Source organism: Halichoerus grypus, chromosome 10 (assembly GCF_964656455.1).
Source record: "Halichoerus grypus chromosome 10, mHalGry1.hap1.1, whole genome shotgun sequence".
NCBI classification, from domain to species: Eukaryota; Metazoa; Chordata; class Mammalia; order Carnivora; family Phocidae; genus Halichoerus; species Halichoerus grypus.
In genome coordinates this window covers 55971630-55986500 of record NC_135721.1, presented here as the reverse complement: position 1 = coordinate 55986500, position 14871 = coordinate 55971630, and the positions used below count along the sequence as shown (strand labels likewise).

Genomic DNA, 14871 nt, shown 5'->3' with positions numbered 1-14871 from the left:
TATTCCATTTTAATGTATTTCAGTCCAGAGGAAATCATTTGGTAGGTCGGGCTTCCACTTTTTTGAAAGCAGAAAGAATTGGGATCTGGCCCATAGGAACTGGATCAGTACTGAGGCGGAGCTATTTTTATGTAGAACATGAGATCATAAAAGAATTTCCCATGATTCACTATAATGTATCTTCTTCAGAACTGGCAAGGTTAAATAAGCATTTCTAGGGAATTTTTTTCTTTGCCAGTAAATATATGCATGATACTAAGGTGAGCAAGAAATTTCTACGAGGTAATTTTTAAATATTGCTATCGGCTATTGCGTCAGAGTCACAAGACATAGTTCATCAGAAACGGGCAGCCGGCCCGACAGTAGTCCCTGTCGGCCTCCTGCGCTGTGGGAACCCCCTGCCCCTCCCGCATGGACATCCCTGTGCTGCCAGCTTATCACACAGGCCGTGGGAACCGCTGGTGAACGTACTAGAAGTATGGCCTGGAGTGACCGTGCCTGTCCGACCTTTTTGTTGTTGTCATCGTGGTTTCAGAGAAGGCTCTCTTTCAGAATAGTCCCAAGTCCCCAGTGTCCAGTGACCCTTCCGAATGGAAGGATAAAAGTATTCCTCAGCAGAACTTTACACGTTTTGGTAATTGAGGCTGAAAGGGCTGCTTCTGCCGTACGACTAGACTATGATGGCAGCCTTTACCAACGAAAGTTCAGAGCCCATCTATTAGCTGTGTTACTGAGAGAAAGTTAATCAACTTCTCTGAGCCTTAATTTGAAAATGGGAATGATACTGCCTTCCTGTGGGGTTGATGTATTAAATAATAAATGTAAAACACTTGTCACGTGAGGAAAGAGTCAATAAATGGTAGGAGGAACGTAGAGTCAGCGAAACCTGTGATGGCCCCCGGAGTCCCAGCGGATTCAAGAAGCAATCATGGGAGAAAGGATCCCGTAAAATAAGTGATTGCATTATTTAGACATGGTCAAGTGGGTCCTCCTCATGAAAGTGACCCTGCTTTAATGACACACAGGATGGATATTTCATCTTAGAACCACGTTTAGATAAGCCAGATTTCCCTCTTGCTTGTCCTATTGGCCTTTGATGTTTTAATCACAACAGGCACATCAGTATTGGATTATCACAGGTTAAAGTCAGTACTCGCCTTAAGGACAAGAAGTGCTCGCCCCAAACCAGGGCTCAGGTTGCACCCGAAAGCAGGAGCAGTGGCTGGTGAGCGAAGAGCCTCAAGCGTCTCTCTGGGTCTCAGCTAAGGGAGGGCCCGTTGGCTGCACAGAGCAGCTGCCCATTTGTCTTGCTCAAAGTCAACCGGGTGGGCCCTGCAGAGTTGGGGAGAAGACACCAAAGCGGCAGAGACCCTAAAAGCCAGTCACACGCAGTGGAGACTGGTTTAGCAGTCAGCTTTGTGTCCTCGACACCTTAAAGCCAGCTCAACTCATCCCCTAGAGTCTCCTCTCACTTGATGGCCAAATCCAGACTGGGAAGTATAGGAGAAATGTCCCTAAATTGAGTCATGTGTCACTACTATTTTTGTGAGTCATTCTTTTATATAGAAACTTGTTCCTCCCTCTACATGATTATCATGTTCTTTATTTAGAACTTGCCACTTTTCGTTCCCTCATGTTTCTTGAATCAGTTAGGATTAGGTTTGGCTGTGAGTAACAAAAACCCAAAATACTGCATTCCATGTAATAAGATTCATACTTCTGTCACATCTGAACTTCTCTGAGATTGGAATGTGCCCCACAATTGGAGGGGCTCCATTTCACCCGCAGTGGGTTTTCTGTTAGTGCTGAAAATAGTGCTGCCTTACAGCCAATGACCAGAATTGATGAAACGTAGCAATGGTGGCTTAAGCCATAGAAGTTCATTTCTCTTGCAGTCTAGGGCTGGTGAAGGGGCTTCATAAGATCATCGGTGACTGAAGCTCTTGACTTATCTCGTTCCACCAGGACCCACACATGGTGTCTACCTCATGGTCCAAGGGGGCTGCTGATGGTTCAGCCACCATGCCTATGTTCCAGCCATCTATGAAGGAAGAGCGAAGAAGAGCATTCTCCCTCTCATTAAGAACACTTTCCATAAGGTATACAAAATATTTCTAATTACTACCTCGCGGCCAGAACTTCGTTGCAGCGCCCTATCTGGCTACAAAAGAGACAGGGAAGTACCTGTGTTGTGGGCAGCCATCTAACCGGCGTTCTAGTAGTAAGAAGGAGAGGACAGATACTGTAGGACCACTGCAAAGCTGGGCCTCACTTTTCACTTCACATTGCGTACACACAGTATTTCATTGAGCTCAAGTCATACCTAGAGAAATGAATTCCGGGATTGTTGTCTCAGGGCTGGATCTGTTGACTTCCTGGTGTTTCCTTATAAGAGGGGAAGGAATCTATAGAGGGCCGCACAGGTTTCCTGGGCCCTGGGAGGAACCTGTGCTAAGACAAATCGTGGATGGTGGTAGGGAGCAGCCGGGGGAGGTAGAAGGGACACCGGATTAGGCTGGGAGTTGTGTCTTCTAAATACAGTTCTCCACTAATGAGCTGGAAGATGTTGAATAAATCCCTTTTCTAAGGCTCCGGTACTTCAGGGTCTACAGAACTGAAAACTAAGGTAGGAAGAAACCTTAGAGAATCATAGAATTCTAGAGCCGGAAGATGAGCCAGTCGGGCGCCCGCAAACCACCCCCAGGAGCCCCGCAGCGCTGGCCCCGCAGTGATGAGGATGGCCACTACTAACTCCCTGGGCCTCTGTGTTGGGGGACAGGGGTGTTGCAGATCACAAATCTGACAAAGCCAAGGATGATTCCCTTCTGCAAGCTGAGGCAGTGGGAAGCCTACACAGGAAACCGACTTGCACAGCATCGTGCATCTATAACCAGAAAGGCAGGACCTGACCGCAGTTTTCCTGACTCTCCTGCGTCTCCCCTCCGAAGGGGTGGCCAGGCCAGCCCGTGAACATTCGTGGGGACCTCGAGCGAGCTCCGAAGCTCGCTTGCTTGGATGGCCAGCACTGGCCGGTGGGACTCCTACTGAGCGGACACCAGGGTCCCCACAGCCTCCTGCGGTTGTGTTCCTGACGGTAAGTCAGCCTGACCTCCAGAGCCCTCCGTGTCGGTTATCCGTTGTTTCAGCTGATCCTTTGGGCCTGGGCTGTCGCGGAAAAGAGCATTTCCCATCACATCACGTAATATGTGTGAGTGCGGCACAGCATCTGAGACCACCCTCTCTGCCCCTGGGCTCCTGGGGACCGACCCGGGCTCGCGCCTCTGCCGGGAATGCGCCTCCTCACCAGCCGGCCAGCACCCCTCCCTCTGGGAGCCTTTCTGGACGCCCCCCACCCCAGGCCCCACCCCGGGCCCCACCTCACCCCACACAGCTGCTCTACGGCCTCCCAGAGTGCTCAGCAAGCCCGTCTGATGATGGAACACTCGTACGAAACCTAGTATACATCGATTCCGAGCAGTCTTGAGTGCCAGACACGGGGGCTTCGTGCACATTCTCTCCCCGAATCCTCCCAGGAACCTAAGAAGTTCCTGACTCCAGTGTACTGGTGAGGAAACCAGGACTTGGAACATGATGTCATGTCCCCAAGGTCACTCAGCCAGGAAGAGGAAGTCTAGAACCCAAGTCTGTCTGATCCCAAAGGCTGAATGCTTCCCCGCAGGGTATCAGCCTCTTGGCATGATGAGGGCCATTAGGGCACCCGTCACCTTGCTTTATAATGACCGATGTGCTCTTCTTTCTCCTCCAGGCTGTGAGGTCCTTGAGGGCAGGGTCAACGTTTGGCCCAGATTTGTCCCCCTGGCCCCTGGCACAGTGCCTGACACGTAGGCGAACTCTCACCTGGTTTGCTTCCTAAACCAGTTTATGCATAAGCCTCTCAGTGAAATGGATGGGGATCCTTCCAGAATCTGTGTTTTGCCTTTGCCTGCAAATATCGTAAACCCCACCTCAAGCCCCATCTGAATTTTTTCCAAAACACACCCTATTCTATTGATCACTGACTCAATCCTTCAATCTCTGAAGCAACCCCCAAACACTACCCCAACCCCCTGGGGCTTCCATTTTGCCAAAAGCTATTTGTTTGGGTTTGGTTTTGCTTCCATCCCTGCCTTGGGCGAGCAGCAAGTAAGGGCTGGACATATGAGGATCCGGGCCGCTCCTGGAGCACAGCTCTGTGGCCTACGCCACCAGTGGCCCCTGGCTGAGAAGTACACGGCTCTCTGGGAGACTTCCAAACCTAGAATCAGCCTGACCACTTCCCAGAGGGTGCCCTGAGCAGATGGTTATCTGGGACATGGGAAATCAGTAAAGATGCCTCTCAGTCTCTGAGCAAGGCCTGACGTGACTCAGAGGGGCTCACGTGACCACACCGTTGGGTGCTGGGTGCTCAGACAAGCTGGATAGCCCTGAAAGCGGATGTCACACTGATAATCATTACCCCCGAGGGACACAACGAGGATGCCTTCAGGCATCCTCCATGATGAAACCTGCCGGGAGGGCCACCCACTTTCCCACTTAGCCCACCCCTTTTCTTCTGTCCTGTCATCTAAAGCAGGACTTCCGCTCCAGAGCTGGCGGCCATGCAGGCCTGGTGGGCAGCGCGGGCCTTGCTTCTGACCATGTGGTTCTGGGCCCAGGCTCCCATCATGGCCCCAGGACCCCAAATCCAGCAGGATTGCCACCAGAGCAAGCTACCCCAGGGGCTCGCCTTCCATTAGAAACTCGAGCCTCCACAGAAAGCAGACGTTTCACTGAAATCAGTACTTTTACTCTTCGGGAGGAGAGAAGTGGACAAGGACCGTCCAACTGCCCCCTTCAGGCCCTGTTCATGGGAAGCATCTGTTTGATGGGTTACAATTTGTTTCACTTTATTTTTGCTGAGTTGCCTTGGGAGCCTGAACTTTGATCTGGGCGGGAGTCACTAATTGATCGGCTCCAGAGAATGACCCAGACCAGCGTTCCGCCTCTTGTCAGAGGAAACTGCTCTCCCTGGGTCCGAGAAGAGGCCAGAACTCCCTCTGCAGCCACCTCTGACCAGTGGCGGGCCCCCCTGCGCTCCGATCCCGTCCCTGGGCGCCCGGCCCCGCAGCATGGCCCCAGCTCCGACCCAGAGAACAGGGAGGCCTTGTTTGCCTGCAGCTACTATCTTGTAACTCCCTCTTAATTTACAATCTGTTTGCTGTTTCAGATGTTTGGAAAGAAAACTCCTTAGTCAGCAGCTCTGGAGAGCTTCATTTTCAGTGAAATCTGGACTCTTCTTTCCCACCCCAGATTTTTTTTTTTTTTTATTCTGGTTTTGTGGCTGGAACCTAACATCTGTGAGGCAGGCAGGACCTCATGGGCCTGTGTCACCAAACACCTATTGAAAGGACGCATCCAAGGGTAGCAAATCAGGGCAGAGCCAACCGGTGACAACTGGTATTTATCTAATATCGGCCTCGGCCCACCAGCCGGCCCCAGGAGAGGAGCAAGGATGAAACACAGTGCTCGGTCCCCGCTCCGGTGCTCCTGGGGACCCGGCAGGAATGCCTTGCCCTCGTGACAGACAAGAAAGCCCAGGGTGCTTGAAACATGGCTGTTTTCCCAGCGGAAGGGGAGAGCCCGCCACCACGGGTTCGTATCTGCAGCGGCCGACGTCCGCGGAGAGGGTCCCCCCAGACACTTCCATAGAAGGTGACACTTGTCCGTCTGCCCGATGGACCTTGCCTTGTGGCGGCTCCCGCAGGACTTGGAAGGGGCACGAGCTATACCATTCCAGCTCATCGGTACAGCTCGGAGCTTGCGAGGTGCAGCCCCGGGGCCCTGGGGGCTGGCGCCCTTCTTCGCTAGCTGTCTCCACGCGGTCACCAGCCCCACGGCACGGGACTCCTCGGGCTTCCAGGGCCACCAAAGAGGCGGCCCGCACATTCCTCCCGGGAGACAAGCAGCAAGCAGGCAACCAGAGTTTGAGAGTCTGAATCCCGCTCTGGCACTTCCTAATTGTGAGACCACGAACCCGTGTGTAAACTGCAGATGGGAACTCGAGTAAAAAATACCAACCCAGGCTTCTTAGCAGAATTAAAGACATTAATTCTGTTAATGTTAATGTTAAACACTTGGCATGACCCTTGGAAATACTAAGTGCTCAATAAACGTTAGGTATCTTTAGTATTATTATTGAGGATGCCAAGTTCTCTCGGGCCCCTGCTGTGTGCCCTGCCTGACTTGGGACCCAGGCTGCTAGGTAGGATGCAGCCCCTGGCTCAAAGAAATCATGAGGGACCAGCAGGCCATTCTACGTCCCGGTGATTCTGAGCAACCTCCTCTCCACCTGAACAGGGAGGCTCCAGAAATAACTGGGCTCCATGAGCAGGCCTCCGGGAGATGCCAGAGGGGCTCCAGGGGAGGGCAGAGGGCAGCAGGGCCTAGAATTATCCAGAGAGAACTCATAGGGCGTTTCCATAAAAAGTGACAAGTGGAAGTCTGCCCATGTTTCTCCTTGTCCTGTGGTGGGCTTCAAGGGTAGGTGGGAGGTAAACGTGAAGGAGGGGGGGCGTTCAGTCCCACAGAGGCTATCCACACACTCATTCATCTTCGGTTAAGCAAGTGAACGCCAGGTGCTGGTGCCCAGTCCCTTCCCGGACACACGGGAAGTGCACAGGTAGGGGTCTGTCAAGCATGGAGGGCCCAGCCAACTCCAGGAAGGTGAGCCAGGGCCCGTGGGACACTGCATTCTCCCTCCTTGAGCCATCCTAGACCTTAGATAGCTTAGATTTTATTTACTTACCTAGCTGAACAATTTCAGAATAAATTGTGGATATCATCCCATGTCCCTCTCCCACACACCGTCATATCAAAATACAAAGATATTCTCATCTAACTGAATACTATTATCACACCTACAAAAACGAACAATAATATCTGAATACCATTTGAAAACCAGTCTATTTCAATTCCCCAAATCATCCCTAAAATGTCTGTCATAGCTTGCCTGTTCAAACCAGGGTCTGCTCAAGGAGGATGCATCCCATTTGACTATATGTTCCTTTTAATCTAGAACAGTTCTCCCATCCTCTTATTTTTTTTACATTTTTTTTTTTTTTTTTAAGAGACCAGGCCAGTTGTGTTGCAGAATGTCCCACATTCTGGATGCACCTGTTTCTTCCTGGTGTCATGTAGCTTGTTGGTTTCTCTGTCCCCCATATATCCTCTATCAGCGTCTGAGTCCCTTCAGGCTGCTTAAACAAAAATACCATAGATGGGGGTGTTTGTAACATCGGGAATTTATTTCTTACAGTTCTGGAAGCTGGGAAGTCCAAGATCAAGACACCAGCTAGGCTAGGTTCTGGCGAGAGCCTGCATCCTGGTTCATAGACAGCTGACTTTTACCTCATCCTCACATGGCAGAAGGGGTGAGGGAGCTCTCTGGGGTGTCTTAGAGGGGCACTAATCTCATCCCAAAGGCCTAATCACCTCCCAAAGGCCCCACCTCCGAATACCATCACACTGGGGCTTAGAAGTTCAACAAAGGGATTTTGAGAGGACACAAACCGAAAACATTCAGTCTATAGCAAACAGTATAGCCTTTCTTAAGGTCAACATCTTGAAATATCACCAACTCCATCCAGCTTTCAGCAGAAATCTTTGGGCTCTGCAAAGTGTAGGTACAATAGGGAAGGTAAGGCTCTGGAAGAAACATGCTCTCAGCATGGCAGAGAGACCCAAGCACACAGCCAGGAAGGACCTATGTGCCCCAGGAAAGCTTCCAGCAGAGGGTGGGGGACCATCCAGAAACCCCCAGCTGTGGGAACTGGCCCTTGGGACCTCAGTCGTGCTGGGCTGTCCCAACCCAACCAGGATTGGCCACCTGGTAGATGGCCTTCCTTCCTCCCTGGGACCTCCCCAGACCTCTGCATGGCTCCGGGCCTTTTCCTTTAGGCCTCAGCTCAAAGAAGCCTTTCCTGAGCACCAGCTAAAATAGTGTCCCGCGACCCTGTCTAGCCACTGGGTGCCGTGTTTTTCTTCTCAGTACACATTACCATCCGACATATATTTACTGTTTATTTGGTTATCTAGCTCTCCTGCCAAGACCAAAAACTTCATTAGGACGGGACCTTTGCTGCCTTGTGCACTGCTATAACTCCAGTGCCTAGAACAGCTCTCATGTGTGGAAGGCACCTAATAAATCTTGAATGAATGAATGAATTGGGCTCTACAGCATACAGCCCTATTCCAAGCCCACAACTGACCTCAAGTTAACAGATCTTGTTTGAGGTTATCATCTTCCCAGAAACTTGTACGAAAATTTCGAAACTACACTTAACCGTAAGTAGATAAAAAAAAAAATCACACCAATCGTGAACAATAAAATCTCCCCTGCAAGTTGTCTGATCTCCCTACTCCCGTGTCTTTCCTCCCTGCTGCCAGAGTTTGGGCAACTCCTGAGTCGCTCAACTCGGGGTGAGTCCAGGGCCTGTTGGTCATAAATACCGTTTAGTCCCACTCAGCGAATAAAAGCGTCATGAATTATGGCGTTTGGCTTGGAGGACGATTCCTTCTGTTTCTCTATCAAAGTTGAGTCTTCTTCTTTTTCTTCTTCGCCCTCAAATGCTGAACAGGTGCTGTTTTTAACTCCTAGCCAAGGGTCGAGGCTTGGAGTAGGCACTCAGTGATCCAGGGGGCCTGGGGAGAGGGATTGGGGGGGCATGGGAGCCAGGGTGGAAGCCGAGGTGCCTCCCACTGATGAGTAAAGGAAGAGGGGCAGCTTTGTTTTGTTGGAGTAAAACCAACAAACAAGACATGGAGGGTGTCTCATCTAAAGAGGGCGCCTGGGTGGCTCAGTCGTTAAGCGTCTGCCTTCGGCTCAGGTCATGATCCCAGGGTCCGGGGATTGAGCCCCGCATTGGGCTCCCTGCTCCGCGGGAAGCCTGCTTCTCCCTCTCCTTCTACTGCTCCCCCCTGCTGTGCTCTCTCACTCTGTCAAATAAATAAAATCTTTTGAAAAAAAATAAAGAGGGGCTTCTCACCCTGGCCTTCAAGGGCTCCGCGAATCCCCTAAAACCCTGTGCAACATATTGTGACTACTTGCTTCTGAGCACCTTTCTGGGGAGACGGTCCAGAGCTTTCATCAGTTTCCCAGCAGAGTTTGTGACACGGCCCCAACCTCCACTTCCACCGAAAAAGGGAAAAAAAAAAAAGGTAAGAAAAACACAGGAGGGCATCTGGCAGCTTTCTGGATGGTGAATCAACAAAGTTGTGTCAAACTCCCACCGCATGCCCCGCCCACCCAGGAGCGCAAGCTAACCGGGGAGAAGGCCCCCGAGCGAGGAGTGGGGTTGGGGCGTCAGGGCTCATTTCCTGCGGGTCTGCCATGCGCACAGCCAGCGCTCCCCTCTCTACAGCGGGCGCCCCCCTAGCACGCGGTAAGGGCCAGGCACCGCTCAAAGTGCCCTCCGTGCGTTCGCTCACTTATTCTCCCAGCAGTCCTGGGAAATAGGTGCCACGCTTCTCATCTCACCTTATAGACCGTAAAACTGAGGCCCAGAAAGCTCAAGTAACTTGCCCGAGGCGCACAGCAGACTGGATTGAAACCTGGAGTTTAGAGCGCATGCGCCGTTGCTCAAGCTCTGATCTCCTCTGAGCCGCCCCACCACCCCCTTGAAGTATCTACCATGATGATCTCCATTCCACAGGTGAGAACACTGAGGTTGGGTAACTTGCCAGTCGTCACCTTACGCTTTCCAGACCTCCTGCTGGGAGGGCCAAGAGCCAAAAAGAAAGTCAGAGAAATTCCAAGGGGCGAGAGGTCACTCTGGGCAGGGGTGAGCGGGGGAAGATTGGGCACGGAACAATGGGACACTGGAAGGCCGTCCAGCTCGCTGAGGGTGCCTCCAGGACAGCTCCTGGGGGCCACCAGGTAGGGCTCCTCGCCCTGGCCCCATCGCTTTCCCTCCTTCCAGAGCCCCCAGCCTGGAAGAGATGACTTGTGAGGTGGGGCCCCAGGGTCAAGTTTAACAGCCCCTCTCGCTCCTTCTTTCGCGCAGGGTCTTCCCAGGAGTGCCTTCCATGGGGAGAGAGATGCACAAGCCTCCCCAGCCTGCCCCCGCCTCAACCCTCCTCCTCGGGCCGCTGTCGCACTTCCGCTGACCGGGTACCTATTTACAGTTCTGCAGGAGCGGCCTGGCTGAAGCCGGAGGGGCCCCCGGCAGACCTTTCTCAAATGTTCTGTGTGGTTTGCTAAGGATTCCCTTGCTCTAGATGTTCGGAGAAGAGCAGCAGTGAGACCTCAAGTCGCGAAGCTTGGGAGCTGCCCTCCGAGTCCCTCTGCATTCAAGACCCATCACATCCCTGCCCTTCCTGCTGGTATTTGACCTTTATCTAGATTCTGTGAGACAAATATACATACAAAATAGTATACGTATTTATACATTCTATATGTATATATATCTTTTTTTTTTTTTTGACAGAGACACAGCGAGAGCGGGATCACAAGCAGGGGGAGTGGGAAAGGGAGAAGCAGGCTTCCTGCAGAGCAGGGAGCCCGATGTGGGGCTCGATCCCAGGACCGTGGGATCATGACCTGACCCGAAGGCAGACGCTTAACGACTGAGCCACCCAGGCGCCCCTGTACATATATCTTTAAACTCCTTGCAGGGGCATTTTTGCCACTTGCAACCAGACTGTGTTCTATTCTTCTCTGAGCCATCTGGACATTTCGTAAGAGCCTCCCTTCTTGCAGAGGAGGGTAGGGGTGGGCTGGGGAGCCCATGAAGGCCTCTGGGTTAACGTGTTGGAAGCTGCTGCCACGCTTATAAATTAAGAACTAGTGTCTTTAAACTCCTTCAGTAAATCTATAGGAAAATGGATTTAAGTTGAAAATAGTGTCATTTCCAGCCAGTCTTGGGAGCACGTGCGAAGCCTCAAAGCTAAAGGCTCCCAGACTCTGTGCTCAGGAGCTCCCAGCCCGGTGGCAGCAGCAGCCCTGGACGGGGCTCCGGGACCCGCGGGGCCTGCCTGTGGTGCAGGGGCAGGGGCAGGCCCCGCTTCGGCCTCAGCGGGAGGGACAGCCAGGAGCTGTCTCCTGTCCAGCTGGATTTTCCAGTCACGTCCGCACGTTCCTTCCTGTTCCTTCCCTCGTCCCCCGGCAAACACGTGACTGTAAACCAGGCACCCAGATGGTGAGGGGATTCCCACAGGGACCTCCCCTTTTGGAGGCCAGGAGGCCAGCCTCCTGCCTCATCCTCCTTCTCTCCCCCACTGCACAGCTCCCTGCCCAGCCTCAAGCCCTGTTCTCCGCCCCCCTGCGGACCCCATCGCCCCCTCACCCACTTGCACGGTCCAGGTGGCCAGTCAGAGCCCTGGACAGCGGGAAGGGACCTCAGAAACCATGCCCCTCGAGGCCAGGTGCTTTACACAGGAGCAACTGAGGCCAGAGAGGTGAAGGGAGCTGTCGAAGGCCACCTCGCTGTGAGGAACAGCCCCGGAGATAGGATCCCGGTGGCTGGACCCGTGGTCTGGGGCTGCATGCCCTTGAAGCCTCCGTCTCGTCCTGTGGGCCAGGGGGCGAGCCCCGTGCTCCAGCCACAGGCAGCTGGGGAGGAGGAAGGGCTCGGGAGGCCCCGGGCCCCGCCGGCGGGGCGGTCCCCAGGGAAGCCTCAGCCGCCGGCCCCCTGCGCGCGCCTCGGTCCCGCCACGCCGGGCTCCGGCTCGCCCGCCCCGACCGCTCCCCTCGGCGGGCCCCAGCCCCCCCCCCCACCCCCCCACGCCGCCGGCTCTCCGCCCGCTCGCGCGCTCCCGCTCGCCCCGGGGCCCGAGCCCGTCCCGCCGGCCGGGGGCGCCGCTGCCTCCCCCGCCCCGCCCCGCTGCGCTCCCGGGCCGGACCCCCGGGGCTGTGGGACGCGCAGGCTCTCGGGCCCGCCCGGGCTCCCCCACCCCCCCACCACACACCGGCATCCGAGTCTCGGCGGCGCGCCAGCGGCGCTCCGCAGGCCCGCGGGAGACCGTCACGTCCGCGGAAGTTTGAGAAGCGCGGCTCTGGAGCGCGGACACCGCCGCGCCGCTCTGTCTCCCGGGGACGCCGCTCCCGCCTTTGTTCCCTCCGTTAGCGGGCTGTTGGGCGCAGCCGCTCACGTCTGCGGCTGAGTGACCTCGGGGCCCGGGAGAAGTGTTCCTCCACGCAGCCCTGGCTTCTTTAATCAAAATCGTCTTTCCTGGATGATGAGCAGGAGGGACTTGGAAATTGACACATATTTCCTCAAAGAATTGATCCACTGAGCATCTCCCTAGATTGAACCCCAAACTGTTCACAGTGGAGCTGGAAGAGCACTCGGACTCTTGTCCTCCGTGGCCTCTGGGGAGCTCCCGGCTTGGCTCGTCTATCCAGCCTTCTGCTGGGGACGGTGGGCCGCTGCTGTATGGGGGTCGTTCACAGGCAGAACGAAAATCTATGCAAGAGGAGATTGGATACATTCAAAGATACTGATCTAAAAGCTCATTAAAGGTTATTCCCATTTCACAAGAAGAGACTACTTCACTAACCTAGAATAATGTGGAAGAATGAAAAAGAGATGGTTCATATTGCATCTTTTTTCCCAGAATGGTGTTTTCAATAAAATTTTAAACATCCATGACTCTGTAAGGTGTCCCAATCCCTGAGGCCCAAATCTTGGCTATTAACCTAGTGACAGAGAAGGGTAGCCTAGTAGCCATGATTTAGGGGGAATGTCTTCAACCGGGAGACATTTTACAACCAGCAAACTTTGAGCCACACTGTCCTTCACCCAAGGAATAATACCGATGATGGAATCCAGATCAGAGAGGAAGAGATTTGGGCACGGGTTGGCCACATCCCTCCGGTCCCATCTCCCAGGTGACCCTCCCACCTGCTTCTGAGCGTTTGAAAGGTCAGAGGGGTTAGGAATGAGAGGGGCCCCTAGAGAACTGGGCCTCTGGCTGGCTAGTCAGTGGGTGCACCTGGCTAGGTGAGCTAAGAGAGGGTTTGAGAGAGCAGGGGTTTGTTCAGAGCCAACTGTGATATGTCAAGAGCCTTGCAAATATCCTTTCTCTTTGTCCTAGTGATTCCACTTCATGTATTTCTCTTATGGGGATCATCAGAGAAGCCGTAAATGAACCACAACAATATGAGCGTGGTTTAAACAGGAGGAGAACTACCACATGAAAGAACAATCTACAGCCATCAAAAATGCCATTGTCAAATAATTCCTAATGATCTGGGAGTTGCTCATGATATAAGGTTGAAAAGCAGCATAAAAATAGTATTGTTGGAGTGCCTGGCTGGCTTAGTCGGTGGAGTGTGTGACTCTTAATCTCAGGGTTGTGGGTTTGAGCCCCATACTGGGTGTAGAAATTGCTTGGAAATGAAATCTTTAAAAAAAATGGTGGTGTACATTGTTCCGCTTTATCTGAAATACATATTGTCTAAAAATACATATTATTATATGTATATATAGTTATATGTATATATAAATAAAACAAAGGACTAGAAGGAAATTCACCAAAATATTAACAAAGGTTTTCTCTGGGTGGTGGGATCACAGGTGATATTTGTTTTCTATTTCACTTTTTCTGTGTTTTCCATTTTTTTCTAGAATGAGCACTTCTTACTTCAGAATTAGAAAAAAATAATTTAAGAGACTACAGTGTTCTAAGCATTGCACCAGACTCAAAGATGCATAAGATAACAAAAGCATATTTTCTGCCCTGGGGGAACTCATGGTCCAAGGAGACAAGAAGTATCCCCAAAAATACCAATTCAAGGCAGGGTAGGATGAATCCTGAAGAGATGAGCACCATACAGTGGGAGCACGGGGGAGGGAAAGAGAACAGCTACTGGAATTGAAGCTCCTTGGGGCCAGGCACATAGGAGGAGGTCAGCGCACATGACACGGAACAGAGAAACGGTGGCCTGAGAATTCAGTCCTGCTCCCTGGTGCCCTGTGGTTTTAGGCAAGCTATGCAGAACTAGTCTAACTTTCCTCATCTGTAAAATGGGATAACAAAAACGTTCCTATGAATAGTTCATAAGGACAAGGGGATGAAGCATGGTGCCTAGCACAAAGTAAGCTCAATAAAAAGTAGATTTATGGTAAAAACTTTAGTCAAGTCTGGGTGGGAAGCACAAGGGATGTGGGGGACCGATGGGGGAGTGTGGGATTCTCAGGGAGGGGGGAGATGAAGCAGGGGGCTGAGTGCAGGCGGAGGGGTGTGTCTTCTGCTGTAGGGGAGGCTCAGTGCGAGGGGGTGGGGGGACTTTGGGGGACTCTCTCCTTCGTCCCAGAGCAAAGGAGCAAATGGGGGACACAGGGATGAAAAAGAGGGTGGGGACTCAGGCTGGAGCCTGAGCCTTCAGCTTTGACCCGCGAACATAGAGAAAAGTCGTGGAGGGGTGTCCGCGGAGCAGCCCTGGCCTATACCCATAAACCACAGTGTGCTGCGGCCTGCTTTGTTGGCCCTCTCCACGACCCTGAACATCAGCATTACTACCATTTTACAGATGAAGACACTGAGGCTCAGGGTCGCATACCAGCACCAGGGAGACTGGGATCCACGCGTGGCTTCCACCTCCCCGCCCCCCGGGGGCAGTAGCACCTGGAAGAGCAGAGGCCCTCTGCGAGGCCTCAGCCACACCCCCTGGCGCGGCAGCGAGCCAGCCTGGGGCTTTCCAGGGAACTTCCTGAGTGCATCACCAGAAAGACCCTTTCCCCCCATCCGGTCCACCAGGTGGGACCTGAACAGCCCGCGCCGGGGTGGAGCAGAGGGAGGCGAGGGGCAGATCCTGTGGGTTTTAACAGAATCCAAGTTAAGTTTGCTTTGACAACATCCTAAACCCTGAGAGGACCAGACCGTCCTGGAGGC

The 14871-nt window shown here is 53.0% G+C and overlaps 1 long non-coding RNA gene across 2 annotated transcripts; it reads right to left on the bottom strand.

The window, feature by feature from the left end:
* Nucleotides 1-7262: 7262 nt before the first annotated feature.
* LOC118546015 (uncharacterized) lies at nucleotides 7263-12155 on the bottom strand. Of its 2 annotated transcripts, none has more exons than XR_004922368.2 (5): nucleotides 11944-12155; nucleotides 9668-9749; nucleotides 9024-9165; nucleotides 8488-8679; nucleotides 7263-7648 (listed from the first exon to the last, which is right to left on the bottom strand). It is a non-coding gene; the product is annotated as an uncharacterized LOC118546015 (long non-coding RNA). The 2 variants fall into 2 exon arrangements; XR_013442187.1 differs by having other exon boundaries at nucleotides 9096-9165.
* Nucleotides 12156-14871: the final 2716 nt, after the last annotated feature.